The 15,912-nt window shown below is 45.3% G+C and overlaps 2 non-coding genes across 2 annotated transcripts; both read left to right on the forward strand.

Annotated features, from left to right (window-relative positions):
* The first annotated feature begins 11,760 nt into the window (after window positions 1–11,760).
* TRNAG-GCC (transfer RNA glycine (anticodon GCC)) lies at window positions 11,761–11,832 on the forward strand. The gene has a single exon. It is a non-coding gene; the product is annotated as a tRNA-Gly (tRNA).
* A 1,276-nt stretch (window positions 11,833–13,108) lies between these two features.
* On the forward strand, window positions 13,109–13,180 carry TRNAN-GUU (transfer RNA asparagine (anticodon GUU)). The gene has a single exon. It is a non-coding gene; the product is annotated as a tRNA-Asn (tRNA).
* The last annotated feature ends 2,732 nt before the right edge of the window (window positions 13,181–15,912 follow it).

The raw sequence follows: 15,912 nt of genomic DNA on the forward strand, positions 1-15,912 counted from the left end.
AGGTTGTTATTTATGACCATCGATATCCAATCCCAACGAGAATAGAAGCGACTTGCTTCTGGCATCGGCTTGTAGTCTTACCTGAATTAAAATCAGTCAAGGTTCTGCAAGAACAACGAAGAAGATGGGCCCACTGCTTTCATACCTGGAGAAAGCCCGGCTTCATATGATCATGCAGCAGTTATCAGGTTCTTATTTTAATCAGAAGATAAATGTCGACTGATCCGTAGGTGCGGACGAATTATAGTGATTTGTTCTAATCCAAGACATAAACAGAGACAAGGCGCGGAAGCGGTTCATATATGAGGATGAAGACGAGCGTGAAGATTAAGATGAAGACGCGACTGATGGAGCGGGAGCTTTTTTATAAAAAAGGTTATGAGGCGCGGAAGCGGTGAATATTAAGATGAAGACGAGCGTGAAGATGAAGACGAGCGGGAGCGGAGCAGAAGCGACGCGCTTAGGAGCGATGAAGATTAAGTAAGATGAATGTTACGAAGTCAATGAAGATTCATGTTACGAAGTCAATGAAGATGAATCTGAAGAAGAAGAAGTCAATTTATTTCATAACCTTCGGAGTCTGATGAGGTTCTGAAAGAATGGATTCAAAGCCTTTCCCTGTCTGTAGCCGATGAAGCTTGAATTGAAAGCCTATTTTGTGGAGTGGTGTGATGTGTGGGACTCGTGTAGTAGTAGCTAGACTCCACGTGCCAGCTTCGCTCCTCCCCCTAGACCAATACTCCCGTCAACCTATCAAAGTTGTGTCTTAATGAAATAAAGAGGTTCTGAGGCGCGAGAGCGGGGGCTTAGGCGCGAGTGAGCGGAAGTCGAAGATGAATCAGAATGAAAGGTTATGTTTTTTTTCACATAAATAAAACGATGAATCAACGATGAAGGTTCCGACGGCGCGACGAGCGACTTCAGGAGCGAAGCGACGAGCAAAAGGCGCAAGAAGTAAACAGAAGAAACGCTTAATCTGTAAAAAGAACTTATCTTCAGATCTGTCGGTTTAGCGTTTCCAGGTAACGTCTTCTGTCCCCAGGTCGACTGATTGCTTCCTTTTATTCATGCGACAACCAACGGGAACTCCTTTGATAAGATCCGAAGGTCTCAAGGAACTAACAAAAAAACAGAAAGTATCCACTTCCATAGATATTCTTATTATATATATAGTCTTTTTTTCGGTATGCCGCTCCGCGAGCAAGGAGCGCCGCGAGCAGAGCGAGAGAACGAAGTGGGCTGTGGTGATGTCAGAATTTGCACCTATTTGTATCTATTTAGTGATCAGTCCGCTAGTTTCTTTGATCCCACTCGGTCTTCCTTTTCCATTTGCTTCCAATAGTTCGACCTATCCAGAAAAATTGTCGGCCCACGAATGTGGTTCCGATCCCTCCGGTGATGCCAGAAGTCGTTTCGATATACGATTTTATCTGGTTCCTATTTTATTTATTATCCCTGATCCGGAAGTCACCTTTTCTTTTCCTTGGGCAGTATCTCCCAACAAGATTGATCCGTTTGGATCTTGGTCCATGATGGCCTTTTTATTGATTTTGACGATTGGATCTCTCTATGAATGGAAAAGGGGTGCTTCGGATCGGGAGTAACAACTAGTTAGAGGGCAAAGGGGGAAGGTTCCGAAGGTTATCCGAGATGCCTACATTAAATCAATTGATTCGTCATGGTAGAAAAGAAAAACGGCGCACGGACCGTACTCGAGCTTCGGATCAATGTCCCCAGAAGCAAGGAGTACGCCCGCGTGTTCCGACGAGAAGACCGAAAAAACCAAATTCAGCTCCACGTAAGATAGCCAAAGTACGGTTGAGCAATCGACATGATATATTTGCTCACATTCCAGGCGAAGGTCATAATTCGCAGGAACATCCTTTAGTCTTAATCAGAGGAGGTAGAGTGAAAGATTCGCCAGGTGTTAAATCCCATTGTATTCGAGGAGTCAAGGATTTGCTGGGAATTCCGGATCGAAGAAGGGGAAGATCTAAATATGGTGCAGAAAGACCCAAATCGATATGAATGGAAGATGCCTCTGGAACGTTGTTTTTTTCGGTCAGTTGAGAGATTCCTAACTCATCGCTTTTTGGGAACAACAACTTTTCTTTCTTTTCTTGCAGAACGTTGATTCATCGTTTCATCGTTTCTGACTTCGTACCAGGCATCACCTTCGGATAACCTTCTTTCTTATAATTCCGTTTTTATTTTTATCAGAATGTGTTTATTTCTTGAATCACGTTCTTTGCTCCTAAAGTCACGCCGTCGCTTCTTCGCTCCGCTCCCTCGCGCCTTCTTTTTTTTTTAACTTGATCTCGCACGCATCTTCGTTCCAATTCCTACCTATAGGATGAGTCTTTCTGGACCCACTAACCACCTTGGTGCGCTATTGAGAACTAGGCTCTTAACGCGGAAATGTGGTGATGATAATCGGTTCTGAAAGAATTAAAAAAAAAGAATAAAAACGCTCACTCGCGTCTTCATCTTAATATATGAACCGCTTCCGCGCCTCGCGCCCGCTCGCTCGCTCACTCGCGTCTTCATCCTCATATTCATCGCTTCCGCGCCTCTTGCGCGGTTCTGGGTAGAAGTGGAAGCTCTGGCTTTCGAAAGGGCTGCTTTGCTGGTTGAATGAGGCGCGTAGCGCTAATCATGATGCTAAAGTACGAAGTAAAGCAGGAATAGCAGACCGTGAAAGCACTTGCTCGGTCCGGGGAAGCCCCTTTCCCCGATCGCTTCGATACGACAGCAAGGTAGGGTTTTCGCTCGATATGATTCACCTTGGTATTGGTAGTAGCATCACCCGAACTTGTTGGGAAGGTCGCCCATGCAAGAAATGTGACTTAAGATCAAACCAGACTCTTTTATCTATCCAAACGAGAAGAAGGCGCGAGGAGCGGGACATATGACGAAAAAGGATCATTGAGGTGCGTGCGAGAGTAAGATCTGCTGCTTCCAGTTTAGGTGGAAAAGAACAGGACCCAGAGTTAACTATCCATTGAGCTAGTGGGTGAATTCAATCATAATCCAATCCAACTTTACAGAATATAAGCAAGTGCAGATCTCAAAGTTGGGTGGAGGTTGTTTCCGATTATCATCGAATTCATTCTTAACTTTTGGAAAGGAGGGAGTAGGCGGTGGGAGTGTTAGCCGAATGCTAAGAGCTAAATTATGTTCTACAGGCGCGAGGAGCGGAGCAGAAGCGAGGAATTTATGAGCAGAAGCGACGCGCTACTTTAGGAGCGGGAGCGAAAGCGACTTCAGGAGCGAAGGTTATCCAGCAGATAAATAATGGTAGTGCCTTTCGAAGAATGACTACAAACCATTGTAGGATAGGTTATGAAAAAAAGTTTGGGTGTATGGAAATGATTCAAACATGGAATCTAATTCCATCATGGTTCCTGGAACAGGTTCTGAAATAAAGATATGGAAACACTAAGTTTGTGGAGAATGTCCCCTGTAGGAAGCACATTGCAAGGAAACTCCAGTGGGCGTGCACTTTCAATGGTTCTATGGTAAGGCATATCTTTAGTATTAAATAGAAGCTTTATCGCGCGCGCCCTCAAATAAAATAAAAAGAATCAGAGCGGGCTTTTTTTTTTTATGCTCCACGTGTCGAAAAACGAACGTTAAACAAACTTTCTTCAATCATTCATTCGATAGGAACCCGGAGGCAGGACACATGCAATTCACTCGGCCTATTCCACTTTAGGTAACGAAGTTAATTTATTTATGTGTGTTATATAAAGCTCTGCTCTCACGCTCATATACCATACCATGGGGAAGAGGACCGAACGGAACCTTAGTGGCTGGGAAAGAGAAATCCCGCGGAGGGATTATCTGGAGATGCAGAAAAAGCCAAGGGGGCAAAGTAAACCTAACCGAACTTTTCTAGCATTTACTTTCGTAAACCTCACTGATTCCACTCAATCTTTTACACCGATGTTTCGTACTCTCTCGACCAGGTCATCATAAGAAAATACTTTAAAATATTTCCGAAGTTAGAGAAGGCGCTTAGCGCTTAGGAGCAAAAGAAGAACCTAGCGCTTCTTTCTTGCAGAACCTGCTGAAAAAGGCAAGATTAGCGCTAAGAAGCAACCCTTGTTTAAGTACTAGCGTCCCACTTTGTTGTACTTTACTTGACTCTCCCCCGCTTTTTCATGCTGAACCTCAGCCGCCAGGGGCTTATGTAGTGGTCGGCATTCCTACGTGCTCCTCCTTGCCCCCCTACAGGAGATTCGAAAAAGGGTAACTGAAAAGTGACGCTTTGATTACGAAGGTGACCGGGGTGACGGTTTATGGATGGATTCAGTGGTAGTCTCTGACTCCCTCCAACTCCATCAATATCAACAACATGTCGTGACTATGACGGTTTGTTCCGACTTTGTTGACTTTGTCAGAAAATACAGGGGGTTCATTGATTAGTAAACCTACGATGCTGGTAAGGTCGGGACCGTGGTCGTCCGTCTCCGGTTTGCCGGCCGATAAGATCACTGAAATTTACCAGCCAGCTGGGTTGATTTGGCTATTCCTTTCTATTGAAAAGGAGTCAGCTGTCTGCGCGAGTCACCTTCTTCTAGGCTCCGAGTAACCTTCTTCTAAGCTCCGCTGGACGACACGGCATTCTCGTTCAACCGGCCGTACTTGTGATGGTTCCCAGGATCCAATAAACTCACTTAGGTCTACGTTGCCACGATATTGTTCTATGGAAGCGGGCGGGCCCGGTTTTTTTTTTACAAGAAAGGGGGGGGGGGAGGGATTGACCTTTCTAACGCATATTCTGTCGTACCGGCATGGCCCCACTGATTTGTTTTCGATCGGAGCATCAAGCAGCGCAACCCGGTTCTACTTGACTAAGCTCCATGCTCGTCCAAGGAGGGAGTTTTCTTTACCCAACTCCCTTCATTTACTTCGTAACTGAACAGAAACCCCCGAAATTCATGAGTTTCGAATGAAGAATGAAGAGTGCCTTTGAATGCTGAACCAGAAATCTTGGATTTTAAAGTTGGTAAAGACCCACCCCTTGTTTCAGTCAGAATGAGTCCCCGGGACCCCGGGACATTGGCTTCCGCCAACAGTGAATTCTTAAGGATCGCATCCCGCGCATATTCTACATTATAACCTGCAACTGATTCAGCTTCCGCTTCTGGGAGATCAGACGGAGCTCGATTAGTTTCTGCTAGACAAGAAATAAGGAACATAACCAATACGGGGAACAAGGGAATACCAAACCATATCTGCTTTTGCGCCATGACAATCTCACTCGAATTACAGGGACCTACACATATTAGTACAGTATACCGGGGTCCCCGGCCAGAACCACACGTGCAAGTTTCCCTGCATGTGGCTCGTCCGTGCTTTTTTCCGGGGCGCTGCCTGTGACTCCGCATGGGAGAAGGGGGCTGAACTTCAAACTGGAGTGTTCAGAGCATTGCATTGTCTGAGGGAGTGGGGTGAGTAGGCAGCGCCTACCAAGCAAAGCTTTCGTTGAAAAGGTGGAGTGCTTTCATCAAATGATGCATGTGGGCTGAGCCATTCCCATCCCAACCCGCTGGCCTGGTCGGGAAGAGATTCTAAATAGAGAATATGCGCACCGGGAATATCTATCTATCTTAGCTAGCGGGGGCGGGCTTTCCTCTGGTAGTCCCGCAGCGGCCTCTTACAGTCCGTCCCGTCTCATCTTTCTTTGTTTATCGCCAGCCTGTCTCCACATGAGACCCTCTTTCTATTGATGACTAAAAAAAAAGGGCACTCTCTTTAATTTTATGTTTTCTGTTTTCTTTACTTTGACTTTTACTTTCATCGTTTATCCGCTGGATAACGTTATCCAGCGGATAATTATCTTCAAGAGAAGTTCTTCAATAATTTATTCGCTTCGCCCCTCACTCGCGCCATCAGTCGCGTCTTCATCTTAATCTTCCCCGCTTCCGCGCCTTTCCTATTCAGTTTTGCTTGCCGCCTATTAAGAGAATAGGTCCCATGCGGCCCGCCTTTCTTCATCTATACCAGCAGCCACGCACGACCCCATAAGAACTCTTTCTGCGCCCTAAGAAGCAGAACGCGCCATCACCTACAGCCCTTTCCTCTGCCGGGGACTTCCACGAAAACGGGCGGCATCGTCGTATGCTTGACATTAGTTGCCCTGCTCCCGGAGTACTCCTATGGCCGATCTGTCACCCATCAGGGCTTGGCCCTGTCCCGCCCCCTAAGGGCACGGCTTAGTAAGTTATTCTCGCAGAGTGAGCTTCTATTAAAGTTCTTTGAGAACTTATTTTGTTTTCATGCTTCACTTTTTTATTTCATTGATTAGCATCACGTTTCTTTCTTTGATGATTATTCTTATCTTTTTATTATTCAGTGATTCAGTGATTTTAATTTATGTTAAAAATAACTTCTTTCAGAACCATTCGTTGGGTGATCCCTTGCTCTCAAGTTCGAGTGTTTGCTCGTCGTTTAGGCCGGTGAGTTACATTTCTGCTCATTGCAGTAACCTCCGGGGTTCTTCGCACCTGGATAGTACCAGGACCCTTGTGCTCCGGACTGCACTACCCGCCCTATGAAAACAAAATCAGCCTTGCGACGAGACGCGGACATTCCTCATGCTGCGGTTCCCTCCGGTCCGTTCCCGGGTTGGGTTAGGGGAACATCCGAGCGATTGCCTTCGCGCATCCAAACGTGCTCACAAGGCGCACAATAAGAATAAGACCAATAGAGACTTCATAAGAGACCATTTGAGCTGCAGATCGTAATGCTCCTAGAAAGGCATATTTCGAATATAGAGGAGTGAAAGTTCCCAACAATCCACGAGAATCTCCTACCCCAACTATGAACCGTACGAGCACGTCCTCTTTCACTCCCACCGCGCTTACGGCTCTATACCCCCATCGTAACGTAACCTCAGAACCTTGCAGAACGTTGTTATGTAAACATAACCTCGGGTCCTCCCGCATCTCTTCCTCGGTAAGCGGACCGTGGAAGCAGGGGGAACTTGGGACTGATAGAAAGCAGCCTTCTTCCTTTATCCGATAACCTGACCGAAACAAAAAATCCACATAGTTGAAGTTGTTCTTGCCGAACGCGTCGGCTTTATCTGAGGAGGATCGTCCGGCTCCTCATAAATTAGGATCGGCCTCTTCGGAATCCGAAAAGAAAAGAGAGACAGAACGCAAGAACTTTGTTTCAATGAAATATCTAATCAGACTGAATAGGATGTCGAAGACACGATCATTCACATAAATGAATGCAGGCGCGAAGTTTACGAGCGGGAAGATTAAGATGAAGACGCGAGTGAGCGAGCGTGAATATGAGGATGAAGACGCGACTGATGGAGCAGAACGATGAATGAGGCGCGAGTGAGCGGGAGCGGAGCGATTCAGGTTCGACGGCGCTTAGGAGCGTGGATAAGAAGTCGAAGATGAAGAAGAAAGAACGTGATTCAAGAAATAAACACGTTCTGAAAGAAACGAAGTAAAGATAAAGAATGCAAGCAAGGTAGCTTGCTGACTTTCTTTCAGAACCTCCTAGTAGCGTGCGTTGGCGGCAAGGTTCTGAGGTCACGTTACGAAGTCAATGAACAGCGAATGAAGAAACGAAGAAAGACTAGACCATAAATAAAGTACAAGAGTTGGAAGCGACTAGTCGCTTCTGACGAAGCTTAACGAAGGTTCCGAAGGGGCGAGTTTACGAGCGGGAGAACTACCAGTCATGAGCGATGCTCATGACTGCCTAGAGAGTTTCAGTCGCGGACGAAGCCGAGCCGATACAATAGGCGGGCGAAAGGAGCGAGACCAAGCCAGCCGAGCCAGACGTGGAGTGGCGAAGGGGGCCTACTATACGTATACGTCATTAGTCACCAGACAAAGAAAAAAAAAAAAACGACTTCCTATTGATGAACAGTGTAATTGATCAGACAAGTACCAAGTTCGCTTCTTTCATTTCCGAATTTGCTTGCGAAAAGTCCTTGCATTAGTATGAGTTCGTTGACCGCGTAAGGGCGATCCATCTTGATGACGAATTCCACGATAACAAGAAATAGAGATTAATCGTTCGATGTCTTCTCGTTTTCCCCTTTTCAATTCCCAATGAACAAGATGATCTTGAGCTATTATTTGTTCAATTTGGTCGATCTGATACTTGGTTAACTCATTCATCTTTATGTTCCCACTGATACCTAATCGATAACGAACCTGAATGGCTTTTTTAGGTCCAATTCCTTCAATTTTAGTTGATGCAATTCTTACTTGTTCATCGGGAACTGATTTAGCTCCTGAGATATATGACATTCTTTATCCTTCCTTTTCCTGGTCTTCTCGGCTGGAATCAACTACTTCGTACCGATCGAGATCACCGGTGCAGCTTCAAACGAAACAACTACGGTTCCCACCTTGATCCTCCTTCCTTTCAATATCGGAAATAATAAACATGACCGCGATAGCTTGACTTTTGCTTCGGGAATTGTTAAAGAATTATTCTTAAGTTATTCGCTTCGCCCCTTCTCTGTTTATTTATATTTGACTTCTGAAAAAAGAAAAGTCAAATTATTATAAATCAGAACCTCTATCTGATCGATTAAAAGAGGGGGATCCTGTGGCTCAGCAGGCTCCTGGACCCAATCGTCATTCCATATTTTTTTTATGAGGGAAGGTTCTGCAATAAATCATAATTCTAGGTCAATCCTAGATGCGCCCAGCCTCTTGTTCGAAAAAAAGAATCATATATAGATAGTGGTGGCGTGGCTTCGGTTACGTGCTCAACGACAAGACCTACAGCCCACGACGCGACGGATTTCCACTCTAAAATGGGAGTGGAGTTTGACTTCTACACTTCTTCTGAATCTTCAGATTCATCTTCACGCTCGTCTTCAGATTAATATTCACCGCTTCCGCGCCTGAATCTTAATATTCACCGCTTCCGCGCCTTCAGATTAATATATTCACCGCTTCCGCGCCTGAATCTTAATCTTAATTTACTGCTTATCATCTTCGCTCCGTCGCGCCTAAAGTCGCGCGTCGCTTCTGCTCCCGCTCGTCTTCATCTTAATCTGAACGCTCCTCGCGCCTCATATATTCACCGCTTCCGCGCCTTTTAAAAAAAAGATAAAGTACTAATAATTATTATTATAATCATAATAATGATGATAACTTTATTTTTATCCAAAGAGCTAAATATTTTATTAAGGCCATTAAATACATGATATAACAGCGCATAGTAAGTAAGATGGACTAAGCTACTTAGGATGAGCTTTGATACAAAAAAGAAAAAGAGATATACATTATAGTCGGTATAGTTCAGAAAACCGATTTTCAGACAAAGAATCGGACTTAACAAGACAAGAGTGGCGGCTGCCCCGGAGATTCTATGGGAAATAGGAAACGTCGAAGTAAGCTGTGGCTTTTTAAGAGTCAGATTCGGTGCTAATGGTCGAATTATTTTATTCATTGGATTGGTTCATTCTGTGACTGCTCTGCTCCCGAGAATAATAAAAAAAATAGAGAGACTTGTTCCGAGCGGGCGTTGGTTTTTCCAACCAAGAAAGACATTGGATGCACCGTATCGAACCATGTCTCTCGGAGAAGTGTTCACGACTCTCTCCTAGAGTTCGGTTGAGTCCTGGTGCGGAACTCTTTAAAGAGATAACTTCGTTACCTCTTCTTATTTAAGCTATTTCGGTGGGTGAGAGTTTTATGTTAAAATATAAAACCTTGCTTCTTGAAAGCGGTGCACGTGGTTTACGAAGTAAAAGGTTTTCCGAAGGCGCGAGGAGCGTGAAGATGAAGATGAAGACGCGACGGAGCGAAGAAGCGACTTTAGGCGCGAGTGAGCGGGAGCGATAAATGAGGTTCTGTTAAGAAACGGATAAGTGTAGAAGTAAATGTGCTTCCTTCCGACTTTTCAAAAGGGGAGCCTATGATTGCAATGCTGCTGAAAACAAGGCGCGACGAGCGTGAAGATGAAGACGAGCGGGAGCAGAAGCGAGGAATTTATTCGCAGAAGCGAAAGCGGGAGCGAAATAAAGTCAAAAATGGGCTTTCTGCCTCGGGAAAGCATAAACTGTGGGAACAACACCATGATCTAGAGAAGTTGAATTCGTCTAAGCTAAAGCGCATCATTTCTTGATGAACGAAGTGACGAAGGTTCTGAGGTGTTATCCGAAGGTTATCCAACGTTATCCAACGTTCTGAAAGAAGTGTTGTGTTTGGAAGGATTAAAAAAAAAACTCTCTTCGAAACCTTCTCTCTCTCTTATCTTAGCAAAGTGGGTTCAAGTCAAACGTCGTGGCTTGCCACAAGCTGGGCTCAGGGAACCAAGTTTACCTGTAGTCGTCAGCTCGTTCTTGACAGATCCGATCGGGTGTTCATAATCTGGAGTAAAAGGATTCGAACCTTTGCATGCCGGTACCAAAAACCGATGCCTTACCACTTGGCTATACTCCATACGGTCGGTCCCTGGGGAGAGGGGGAAGGTTCCTTTTGTTCTTCAAGAAAGAAGGTGCAAGGACGCGGGGATATAGCAAGTAAGCAGCAAGGTTCTCCCTTAGGACCGACTACAACAAGCTCGTGACTCTAATAGAAACAAACGGTAAGCTCTCTGCTCTAAAAGCTTGCAATGCTAAGCCTATCAAAGTAGGCGAACGCCGCAAGCGCCTCCTCGCCCAGCTCTATCCGCTTCTTTCAGATTCTTTGATTGAAGAACAACAACTGACCGACTTTCAGAACCTTGCTCCGGCCCAGTACGAGCCTCAGACAGAGCAGAGCCCGCCCGAACCGAGAATCTGAAGGGGCCGGGCCTTATTTTCATGTCCGGCACCCATCTTCATTTACTACATCTAGGGAGCTCAGTTGGTAGCTAGTTTGTGACGTGCCGCTGCTGCTTCTTCCCCGTCGAGAGATGTCTCTTCTTTATGCACATCCATATACATAATACATAGCCAAACACAAAGGAACCGGTCTCTTCGGTTCTTGAAGTTCATTCACTGGCTTCTGGAAGGGCTGCGGTTCTGATTTATCAGAACAAAAGAAAGTAAGGCGCGAGGAGCGGGAGCAAACAAAAGGTTACGATTCATCAACTTAGGCGCGAGCAAGAAATGAAGATTCAGATTCATCATAAGAATGTTATGTTATTTTGAACATAAGAAGTCACAGCGAATGAAGAAAAAGTTATTAAGTGAAAAAAAAAAATAAACTGCATCGAAATCTTCTTCTTCTTTGAAAGAAAGAAGGGAGAATGTCAGGAATCGACCGGTTCCGAGAAGACTCGTGGAGCTGCTGCTTGGATTATCGTAGAATAATAACTTAGGTTCTGAAAGAACTTAAAAGACAGATGCCGCTCGAGGGAGCCACTTGTCTGGTCTTGCGGTGCACTCACTCCAGTTACGAGAATGAAATGCCGCCCCTTCCTCCTTACAACTCGCACCATTCAAAGGTGGAGCAGGTTACCCGAAGGTTATCCGAAGGTTATCCGATTCTGATAAATAAGAACCGAAAGAAGCTAAACACTTTTTGAAGCAGCCGGCGCACCCCTTTTATGAACGTGATAAAGAGTACACAAACAAACTTCCCTGACCTACTAATCATCATCTCATCTGGCGCGAAACTCAAAAAATTCTCATCACCTTCCCAGCCCTGCCGTCACCCTAGCAGCCGCCTACCTACTCGTGCTCGTAGCTCGATCGGAGTTCGGTGTGGTCCGGCAGATAAGTCGTCCGTATCAAGTGATACGTGAATTGCTCAGTAGTGCTTTCTTTCATAAAAAAAGTTGGCGGAAATAGCTTAATGGTAGAGCATAGCCTTGCCAAGGCTGAGGTTGAGGGTTCAAGTCCCTCCTTCCGCTCCTGGCTTCGTCGTTCAGTGGTAACGAGTGGAGTAGGCTGCGAGTCGAGTGCATAAGCACGGAACGAGCTGCAAGCAGAGAGCAGACTACCGCTTCGACAGTACTAACAGGTGGGGCGCCTATGACTGCAGCTGATACAGGGAATTTGAAACGCACAGGCCTTGCTTGAAGCCTCCGTGTGCTGGATGGGAGCTGCTGCTATAAGAGTAGAGCATTGATTATGATTATGTTATGTAAACATAACCTAATCTTTCTTTGGGGAGAGAAGACGGCGTTCAGCACAAAGGAGGGCATGAGTGAGTGGCTCGTGATGCCGTTCTGTCTCACCAATGCACGCACCGAGTACCTGACTGATGAATGAGGTTATGAAATAACGAAGCGAAGGAACAGAACCTTTGTTTGGATTTCCGAGGCCGAGGCGCGAGGAGCGTGAAGATGAAGGCGCGAGGAGCGTGAAGATGAAGACGAGCGTTCAGATAAAGATGAAGACGAGCGAGCGGGGAACTCGTATACCGTTGATCCCGGGAAGGATTGAAGAGAGACCAGTCCAAGCAAGAGTAAGTGAGGCGGCTATGAAGGCGCTTGCGGAGGTACGAAGTTTCCATGTGAAAACCTCACTTTTCTACGCTCCTTCAGTCGCGTCTGAATCTTAATATTCACGCTCGTCTGAATCTGAACGCTCGTCTTCATCTTAATATATTCACCGCTTCCGCGCCTCGGGTCTGGCTTTGTACTGGAGGAAGGGGGGCGTAGCTTCGAGCTACTGAAAAGAGAAAAGCACTAACAAAGTTTTTGTTTTTTTAGGTTAAGTGTGATGCCTCGGGGAAGGCAATAGGAGCGGTGGAGGTTCTTCAAGAACTGTGTTAGAGCTCGAAGTTGAACGAAGACTCCACGTATGATCAAAGTACTCAATGGAAACTTAGAAATGCTCAACAAACGTTCTTGAAGAACCTTAGTGTTTCTGAGGTTCCGAAGGTTATCCGCGCAGTGGATAAGTTTGGACTACCAAAGAACCAGTCGGGTCATGACAGCTGGTGTTTTCTTTGTTCTGATTGATGTTTTCTGAGAAATTTCATGTTATTCTGAAAAAATGATTAGCGCGCCGGCAGGTTCTGAGGTTATCGTTACGAAGTAAAGGAGGTTCTTCTTTTAATTTCAGAAGAAGGAGCCGGTTGGGATGCCAAACCAGCCTCGGTATCGCTGCAGGGAATAGGCATAGTTCCGGTGACTGTTTCTGAGGGGAGGCCGCGGCTGATGTCAACCTTGTAGTCGGCATTCCTCAGTAGCTCAGTGGTAGAGCGGTCGGCTGTTAACTGACTGGTCGTAGGTTCGAATCCTACTTGGGGAGATTTTATGTTTTCTGAATGAAAGTTACGTTCTGTAAAGAAATGAAAGCGCTCGTGTATTCTTGCTTTTATCTAACGCTCCCTTCTGCTCCCTTATGCTCCCTTATGCTCCCGCTCACTCGCGCCTTCTTTTTTTGAAAAAGACATAACCTGTCTTTGTTTCTATTGCATTCTATCTCATCGTATCACATTCTGTTCTGCGAGATTTGAGAATCACCGTCCTGGCGTAGATCCGGTCCCTTCAGGGGCGACTTTAGGAGCAATTAATCATTCTCAGATGATGTACTAGCAGTGCATCTTTGATGCAGTCATCAATTCTCCCGATCGGCCGCGAGCAAACAATAACGAGGAACGCTTGGCTATGCTACTATTGGACTTGTTCTGCTATTCTGCCCAAGCCTGGCTGAGGAAGAGTGACGGGAACATAAATATGCTGATTCGGACCTTTCATTATTAAATTAATTCACGAGAAAAAAAAGTAAGGCCATTCCATTTCGACAAAAGACCCATACCCAAGTTCCATAGCTTTGCGGCCGCTCTCCCGATCATTCTTTTCCGCTCCTAAAGTAAAGTCGCGCCTTCCCTGGCCGGTTGTGGGCGAGGAGGGATTCGAACCCCCGACACCGTGGTTCGTAGCCACATGCTATAATCCTCTGAGCTACAGGCCCCACCTCGTCTCCACTGGATCTGTTCCCAGGAGTCCCCTTTTAGCTCCGCTTTCCTTGGGTTAAGAAGATGTGAAAGCGCTTTTATCTCTATAAGAACAGTGCGCTCCGAGGTGTGAAGTGGGAGAGAAGAGATGTCATAATTGGGGTTTTTAATAATTATCATTTTTTTTTTATATATGAAAGACCTACTCCAATGCCTTACAAATAGGGGCTCGCAGTGCGCCCTCATCAGGCCGATCTCCTAATGTCTAAGCGAGAGCAAATGGCCGAATTGCTAAAATGCAAGAAAGCATCCACTTGACTTTAGGAGCGGAGAAGCGACGGCGCGACGAGCGAAGAAGTCAATTTCTGCTTTAACTTTTTGTTACGAAGTAAACATTCCATCGTGACAATGGGTTCAGGCAAGCCCGGGCGGATTCAGCTCACCTGATCCATTACTGCACGGAATTCGCTGGCGACGATGCAAACCTTATCCGCTTATTCCAATGAAACCTTTCCGGGGCAGCATTAGACTGGCTTACCAACCTAACCCCCAGCCGAATCCATTCCAACATTCGCTGAGTTGGCCGCCAAGTTCATCAAGCAGTTCTGCTACAACATGTCGTGCTCCCTTAGAGGCTTTACTTTACTTAATAGAGTCGGTAGGTATACAAAAAAACAAACAATTTGATAAAAAAAGAAGGCGCGAGGGAGCGGAGCGAAGCGACGAGCAAAAGAAGTCATTTCATTCATGCTGAACCTTACCTATGATGCAAGGTTCTGCAAGAACTTATGTTATGTAAATTCCGAAGGTTTTCCGAAGGAGCGACGGCGCGAGTGAGCGGACGAGCGAAGAAGTAAAGAATTTGACTACCATGGGAGCTGGGACACGTCAGCCACTGGGACGCATGCTTTGCTAATAATTCTAACTGCTCTAGTTGAGTACCAATGGCTTTGTTAGACTGAGCCGATTTCGTCGACCTTGACAATTGTTGAGACTTTTCAAAGGTTATGTTTACCCGCTCACTCGCGCCTTCGGAACCTTCCATTCACATTCAGATCTTTGTGGATAACTTCGTTACCTCTGCATGAATAAAGTGGTTCCTTTCGTGTGGTTGGCGGCGAATCGGGTGCGCCCGGGACAGCGGTTCACAAGGCATAAGCTGTACAATGAATCGGCTCAAATATTGGATTCGTAAAAAAAAATCCCCTAATCTCTTTTATTTCATAACGTGGCGGAACTTTAAGATGCTGAACCAAAGCTTTACTCGGATCAATCTCAATCCCTCTCCGACTAACGGAGAATCCTAGGAGCTTTCCTGCTCCAAAAACACATACATTAGTTAGTGTTTATGTTTACATAAAACATTTTTAAGATTGAAGAGATGGTCTTCTCGAGTCCAAGACTTAGAAAGAATATCATCAACATAGACCTCCTGTGCATCATATCATGAAAGATCGAAGTCATAGCCCCCCTGTCCTTTCTTAGTAGTGGCACCAGCCTTTTTTGACTTCGTTTTTACTTTATTTATTTACTTATTTATTGACTTCTTTATTGACTTCGTAACGTTTCATCTTTTGCTCCCGCTCCTAAAGTCGCGCCTGAAGTCGCCCCTTCAGAACGATAACCTCAGAACCTTCATCAAAAAAACCTTCGGTGTATAGAAGTAAGATTAGCATTTACTGATATTTCTGATAAATCATTCATTTACTTCGTAACGTTCTTTCTTAACAGAACCTAAGAACCTTTATTATAGTTGTTGTAATGAATGACGTTTTCTTTCTTTCAGAACCTCTGCCATCAACATCTGGTTATATCCATCGAATCCATCCATGAATGAGAATCTTTCTTTCAGAACCTGCGGTGTTGTCAACAAACAAGGTTATTTTATTTTTAACATAATGAAAATAAGAAGAGCAGTGGAAAGTCATCCTTGTTCCTTATTCATCTTTCGTCGATGCACATCCGAACTCCCATACACGCATAAGGGCCGACTTTAGGAGGCGTACATTATTTTCAATACCAAGTGGGATATTCAGAGACTTGCAGGTTACGAAATAATTTGACAACTTTTTAATTTCTCTTT

The sequence above is a fragment of the Wolffia australiana genome, chromosome 12 (assembly GCF_029677425.1).
Source record: "Wolffia australiana isolate 7733 chromosome 12, ASM2967742v1".
Taxonomy (NCBI): domain Eukaryota; kingdom Viridiplantae; phylum Streptophyta; class Magnoliopsida; order Alismatales; family Araceae; genus Wolffia; species Wolffia australiana.